The following is a 7809-nucleotide window of genomic DNA, read 5'->3' on the forward strand; positions in this document are numbered from 1 at the left end:
ACAACCCTATCTTTAATGATTTACTCAATGATGTTTTTCTAGATCAGAGGTTAGACATAGTTGAACTCGCCTACTTTGTCAATACCGCCGCAATACTTAAATCTCCAAAGGAAAGCATTCCTGTGGTTAATATAAATGGTGGATGGTCAATGCCTATGTTCTCTTAGGGTAAAAGATCAAATAGAGAAGAGATGTGGTAGAGAGCTGAAATGACAATTTTAAGAGTCTAGAATGTGGGACTGATGGATTAAGGTAGTCTCTCAGTATCTGCTCTGTAACTACCAATCATCAATGCAACATCATTGATGACCAAAATATATTCTTATTGACTGAAAAAGATCAACAGAGAGAGTGAATGATGTTTGGATGAGAGCTAATCTTAGAAGGAGAAAAAGATAATCCCAGGAAAACAGAAGGGGAGAGAAAGCTTGAGACAATACTTTAGACAGAGTGGACCAAATAGTTAAGAGTTGTAAATTAATTTAGCTTGATTCTCTTTAAATACAGGAAAACATAAAAATGCATTGTTAGCCCTGCTTAAAGGCAGTAAGAGTTGTAATTTTTGCCAGATAATAATCTGAAATTATGTTCCCTAATTCCTTACTTCTGGTCCTTTAAGCACAGAAAATATAAGTATGTTCAAGGGCCTGGATAAGTCTGCTGACAAGTCCTCACTCTTCACTGGGAAATGCATCTACCCTTGGCTATTTCACATCTCTGTATCTTTCATACCTGGATACAGGAATACTCTAAGGGCTATGACAAAACTGTGAGTGTGTGTGTAGTGGAGAAGACGAGCACGGGGTATGGAGGTTTTTCTTCACTGTCTAAAAGGCCATGTATAGTTGTATGTGTAAACTACTGAACAATCAAGTTTTCTTTCCCTAGAACTGGACTAGGAGAAACAGTAAAAGGGTAGGCAAAGGTGACATAGAAAAGTGAGAAATAAATTTCTTAAGATCACAGAATAGAAAGTGGCCTCTTAAAATCAGGCAGCTTAATACCTGATTTCCAGGTGGTTGAAATGCTAATTATCTAAATTTGGATTTAGACAGAATTTAGATGGATTTAGACAGAAAAAGATTTCAAAGTTGGGGTTAAGGAGAGATCAGAATTGTGGGTGATGGTGTGTTGGGGGTGGGTTCCAAATCCAAGATGTACCTGTAACTCTTCACCCTGTAAGAGTCCTCAGTGAGCCACTCTTGCTGATGGCAACATGGCATCTTGCTTAGGTGTGGAGTGGAAGAATAGTTGAGAACTACTGATTTAAAACAAAAGACATGCAATCCCTTTGTGATAGCTTTCTAAGTTTACTGTGCTCTTAACTAAGTTCAGTAAAAACAGGGCAGAACAGAGGTTCAAAAAATTATGAATTAATACTGTAAACTGGGGGAAAGGAGAAGTGCTTCAGAGGGTGCTTACTGGACATGAAGCCATAACTTGCTAGCTTTTCTGTATCTCATGGTTTAATAAAAGGCTATTATTTAGAGTAGATCTAAATATGATAGAAGCAGTTTAAGGCTTGTATATTGTATCTTCTGTTTCTTGTAAGTTTAGCTAGATTGTCAAATTTATTAAATTACAATAAAAAATATAATTATCAAGGAGATCCTTATGTTCACTCTTTAACGTATTTTCACCCTATAGCAAAGGTACCTGGGAAGCCGAAATATAATCAGAAAGTTACTTGGTGAGTCAGAAGTCAGAGCAAGGGGTCATTAAACACAACAGTCCAATGCTTCCGTCTCCTCTCTAGGAATGTAATAGGCTCTCACAAAACAGACACTTCTGTCAAACTATTTACTTCTGAAAAATTTTTTTTCCCTCTACCCAATTGATATTTGCTTCTATCATCCCAGGTAAGACTATGCATGCATGACCAAATTACATTACATTTGGCGTTAATTAATGTAAACAAAAGGAGGGAGGGTTCAGAGGCAGTGAAAGGGGATTTTGGACTGGATGGTGTAAAGTTTAAAAATGACAGTTCCTGGAAGTGGGGGAAGAAATATCCCTAAATGATATAACTAAATACTGATTTGATGAGAACACAAATCTAAATTATTAATCTAATAAGTATTATAACTAAGAATTCTTAGAAAACAGTTTGCCATAGACTTTAGAAAATACTACAGTAATTTCAGACAAAGAGGACAGACCTCTGCTCATGGTTGATTTGAAACTGCAGAAGTGTCTGTCCCTAGACCTAGACTCAATGAATTACTGAAACCAGATTAAAGAGCCATCTGATCTTAAAGTCATAGCTGACATTTTAGGTCAGGATACATGAGAGCTCATGACAAGTCAGTGAGTCTAGTCTATTTCATTTTTTGTTTTTCTATCTGTCAAGTAGGGGATTAAAATCTATGCTGTTCTTTGGGGGAAATTGCTCTTCAATTCCCTTTAAATGACCAGGACAATGATAGACGAAAAAAATACCACTGCTTAGGCAGGATATAGAGGCGCTCATTCCCCAAGTGAGAGAAAATGTACCATATCATGACACTCTCTTCAAGGGGGGGGTGAAGGGAAAGAAACATTTGTCAAGGCCCAGCAGTGGCCAAGGACCGTGCACAGTTTCCCTGGAGTGGAACTGAGAGGAGTCAGTCCACACAAGATTTCCACTACAAGAGGAATGTATTTCTTTTGTAGTAATAATAATGACGATAATAATGATAACCTCAAAAACCCACACTACCACTTTGCAGGGCACTGTGTATGCAGATGGAGACCTAAAGGAGGCATGGGGAGCTGACACAAACAAACGGGAACCAAAAGAACATTTAAGAGTTCACATGACAGATCCCTGCAACACAAATGTTTTTCCCTCTCAAGAAATAAAGTGGTATGCTTTTTGACATATATTCCTAGTTTCTTTTTGGGTGAAAGGAAGAGGGGAAACTAGCAGATTACATGAATATCCAAATAAGCGGTTATCTAATAGTGTCCTGAGTCTTTTGTGATTTTTATGGGATCTTCTATACCTTAACTTTTCTCATGTTCTCTTGAGGTTCTGAATCTCCCCTCTTGAAACCATACAAATCTGTGCCATAATCCTTAAAAGTGGCAAATTCTACTTTTGTTGTCATATAATAAACCACTTAAAATTGACACAATGACGGCACTCCTAAGTATTATATTAACTAATTATTTACAGGACCTAGACCACTTTGTAAAATGTAAAAGGACTTAAAATTTAAAACGATTCCTAAGGTACCTTATACAAGATTTAATGTTATTTCTCACGTGTTCACCTCATGAATGTTAAAGGAGGTATATATACTTTAGAATTTAAAGTACAGTAAGAAAACTATTTTTATGTCTACCATTCTCTCTGGGGTGCTCTTGGAATTAACAGTCCTTTTATAACCGTCCCTTATCCCACCTCTTTCTGGAAACACTCAAGGCTACTGTTGGAGATGTACTGGAGTGAGGGGAACTAAGCAGAATCATCTGTATATTCGAGGTTTATTTAGGAATATTGGAAGACAAAATATAAGCAAATGTATATGCATATGTACACACACATGCACACACAAATACTCAACTTAGGTACTTACTCTACCTCAATCCTTATCCTTAGTTTCACCACTTCTCTTGCTTCCAATATACTATGCAGTTCACCTATACTGATTCGACTTCCCTTGGAGAACACTATATTCTAAGCTCCCTGCCACTATTTCTCCTCATTTTACAGTTTGCTGCACATTACCCAGAACTGCCAACTTCCTAAAGCCCAAATATGATCTCGTCACTTCTTCTGCATAAAATTTCAGTCAATTTCCCACTGCTCACAGTCCCTCCTCCTTTAGCACCTTCTCCCTGTGGGCCGTGTTCTTTCTTTCTCACTATACTCTCATGGTTTGTGTCTATCTTTTATAAATAGCGCTTAAGCTGCACGGTAACAGCTGACGTGGCTACCCCCTCCATTGGATTGTGAACCTTTCTATAGGTCCAGGACTTTGGCCTTTTTAACGGGGTAGCTTCACTGCCTAAAAATTGGGGCCTAGTTCATTTCAGGCATAAGTAAGTGATGAATAAACTAACCAAATAAATTACTATGTAGTGAAAATAATTTTCCCAAGACACTTTTCAAGGGAATTGAAAAGGGCAGAGGTAACATTTTGACACGTAATCAGAAGGGAAAAGAAAAAGCTTTCAAAGAAAATGAATTCAAATCAAGGAGGCAGGGAAAGGAAGGGAATTCTGAAGGTCAGACAGTAAGAGTGTAGGCTCCTAACTGTAAGCACACAGGAGGTTGCTGGCACCAAAAAAACAAGGATGAAAAGGTATGGTTTACATAATGGCTTACAGAACCCATTAGAATTTCTGACTGCAACCAAGAACAAGAAATACTTTTCACAAAGTAACTCAGTACACACATCACATCCTAGTTTGTATGTGTATGACAACACATAAGATTCAACAAAACAATATTTATCCGTATTATATGCTATGTACTCTGATTCTTTTTGCTTTTTAATTTCTTTTTAAAATGTTGGTTAGAACCCCCAAACTGATCTTACAACTTACTAGTAAGGTATAACTGGTTGATTAAGTTTGCAGAGCTGGTCTACACAGACTCACCAATTCCTAGCATCTCACAAGAGTCTGCTATCCTCATTATTTTCTTCTTAGTCCATCTCTATCTAGCTAAAATTATACTACTAGGTTTTCCTGGGAAAAATGTCTCAAGTCATTTTAATAGACGCTGAAATGAACACCTCTAAACTGTGCTAGCCATGATCTGATTTATCTGTTTAAAATGCACAGAACTCCCATTTGGTAAGAGTGTAATTAGAATCTCATTAAACAGGCAATAGAGTCCCCAGATTCTTTCACTGGAAAACGAAACGTTTGATGATTAAACACATAAGCACACACGCATCCCCACAATCCCACCTAGATCTTACATTGTGTTATACAAACTACCACCACATAGAAAGAAAAATCTACAGATTCAAAGCATGTACAATTTCAACCTTGAAAATACAAAAAACTCTACACAATGGAAAGGAAAATCAGTTCTATAAATTCTTCTACTTTCCAAACAACTTTTATTCCACTTGATCTTTGAAAAGAAATAAAGAATGACTGATAAGTTTGATAATATTCCTCTCAAACAGGACCAAGAAATCAGAAAAGCAGCATTCCAGGTTTCAATTATAGTTCCAACATTTCTCTGTCTCTCATTTTATAGTTAAAACAAGATTGGCTGTCCAATATTCCAGTCTAATATAAACTCATCTGCCTCACTTTCCAAGTTCTAATCAATATAAACAGCTTCCTCCACAACTTTCAATGGAATTTTCTCTCTCTCACCTCTCACACTAAATTAACTCCTGCCAGGTGCTTTCACTCCTAGTTTTCATTTATTGAGCACTTGCAAAGAGCCTGGCATAGTGCTAAGTATTTTACACACAGAATCTCATTTAAGCCTCACAGCAAATCTATGAGGTGGGTCGCATAAACCCCTTTCACACGTAAGAAAGCTAAGGCTCAGAAAGGTTCAATAACTTGTCCAAGACCATGTACTAAGAAAGCAGAAGGGCTGGGATTTTAAGCCAGGCCCATCAAATTCTATCTCTTAAACTTGGGATTTTCTCTACTCTTCTCTCTGTGCCCTACCTATTCACCTCTTCCAGCACTGAGTCAATAATGCTGATTTCTATTTAACAATGAAGTTTTAAATGCCTCAAATGTAATTTCTTTACTGGCAATTTCATAATACAGATTTAATTCTCTTCCTAAAAAGCAATGTAAGTTTATTCAAGAATGAAATTAGTTGATTTAATTAATAGCTAAGATTTAATTAGTTAAAAGTGAATCTAAAAGAAAAGTATTAGATTAAATCCCTCATTCTAAGTTGAGTCAAAGAGTGCCAAAGTGGTATAAGCATAAAGATAAGTATAATGGTTTGGAATCATGAGTATTAAGGGCAACTCATTATGTGAGGAGGGCGGGCAAGTCCCTTAAAGACCCCAAGGTCCTTATTTTTCATTTTAAAAATGAAAGATTAGGATGGGACCAACAGTGTTTAATCAGTGGGTTAATAAACCCACTATGGTCACAACAATGTGAATATACTTAACACTACTAAACCATACACTTAAAAATGTTTAAGTCTGTAAATTTTATGTCTTTTGGCACAATTAGAAAGAGATTTGTTGAATAAACGAACTTAAAAAATGCAAACAAACAAAACAAAAAAACCTGTTACAATTTGAAAATATTTAACATGTTCAAACCTCACTCTTATAAACTGATCCAGGCATCTGTATTGTTAAAAGATTGATTTTGATTGAGACTGAGTATATATCCAATGATCCCCAGAACTCTGTGCTCTAACATTAAAAGCAGAACTAGCCTGCACACAATCGAAACAGAAATTATGAATAACATACTTTAAAATTAATCAGAAAAAGTAACTGCTCAATATAATTTTTGCAAAAGCATTGTCACATTCATACAGTTCGTAACAAAAACTTAACAAAATGGATTTGCTTTAAATAAGAGGCATCATTTTCCTTTAGAAAATGCTGCAAATGCAAAGATGAGACCTAAGGTTTATAAGAACTTATTATTTAATAAAGGGTCGCTACTATATTTCTCAATGTTTGAACAGATATAGTTGGTGTATTTGTCACCCATTTAAATAGAAAGTTGCATTTTTAACAGACGCAGAGTTGAAATGGGGCCTAAAAGGCATTCAGGGCAACGCTCACTTTACAGACGAAAAAAACAAGTGATCTTTCTAGTATACCAAGTTGCAAGAAATTTACATTACCAAATAATCCCTTATCACTCCAAACTGCTGATCAAATAAAAGTGGGCAAGAAAAGTACAATGAACATTTTAAAACTATCAATCAATAAACAACAGTATTCTTACATGCCTATAAAAAGCTCCAGGCTCAATAAGATTTCATACTTATGAATGTTGATATACTTTTGCTTACTTCCACGCTGAACTCCAACGAAGTCATGACAAACTATTCATTACATACCTATCAATCTTTTAAAATGTTTTGAGAACATTTCTTTTCCACTAACCTCTGAAAACAAGCCTGTCTACTCCACTTGTAAATGCAGTCTGATACTGACACTACCACTTCCCCCTAAACAGCAAAAAGTCCAACAACTTATAAGGTGAATATGACTAAAATTCTGTGTTAAAATGCTTACCATTTGAAAGCAAATGATGATAAAGTGGATTCTCTGAATACAAGAACAGTTCTCTCTTAATGTTACTTAAAAAATACTTTGTTAAAAAAAGGTTTTCACTCATTTCAGCTACAAAATCTAACAACATATGACTTGGGTATATGTTTTTACATTTGAATACAAGTGCCTGGTGAGAGGAATTCACAGTCCTTGAGGAAAAAATAACAACTCCAGAACTAAGAAAGCAGATACCATTTTCCATTTTTTCCACTCCATTTCCCTTATGCAGTTTCCCTGATTCCTAAGAGTTCCTGAATTAATTCCAAAGTATCAGCAGAATCAGAGAACGAAATTTTGGATTAGAAGAAATAAGTCCTTTTTAAAAATCAGGTCATAATTGAAGAGCTAAGTGTCAACATGAAGATAGGATCACTAAAATAAATTCATTGATGAGATGCTAGATTATAATCCGACTACAACTGACCTGGCCACCAGTTTAAAATGGATAATGACAAGAAACACGTAGTCATAGCTTTGTACAAAGAAATAATAATTAGGTTTCTAGAAAAATGTTCTATAGACACATGGCATAACTGAGTAAGGGGAACAAGTGAAGCCAAGGAAACAAGCCTGTAGTACCAGCAAG

At 35.8% G+C, this 7809-nt stretch overlaps 1 protein-coding gene across 7 annotated transcripts in view; it reads right to left on the reverse strand.

Moving 5' to 3' along the window:
- LCOR (ligand dependent nuclear receptor corepressor) overlaps positions 1-7809 on the reverse strand; it is a 128669-nt gene that overhangs the window by 13833 nt on the left and 107027 nt on the right. The gene's annotated exons all lie outside the window — the stretch shown is intronic.

The sequence above is a fragment of the Balaenoptera musculus genome, chromosome 16 (genome assembly GCF_009873245.2).
Source record: "Balaenoptera musculus isolate JJ_BM4_2016_0621 chromosome 16, mBalMus1.pri.v3, whole genome shotgun sequence".
Lineage (NCBI taxonomy): Eukaryota > Metazoa > Chordata > Mammalia > Artiodactyla > Balaenopteridae > Balaenoptera > Balaenoptera musculus.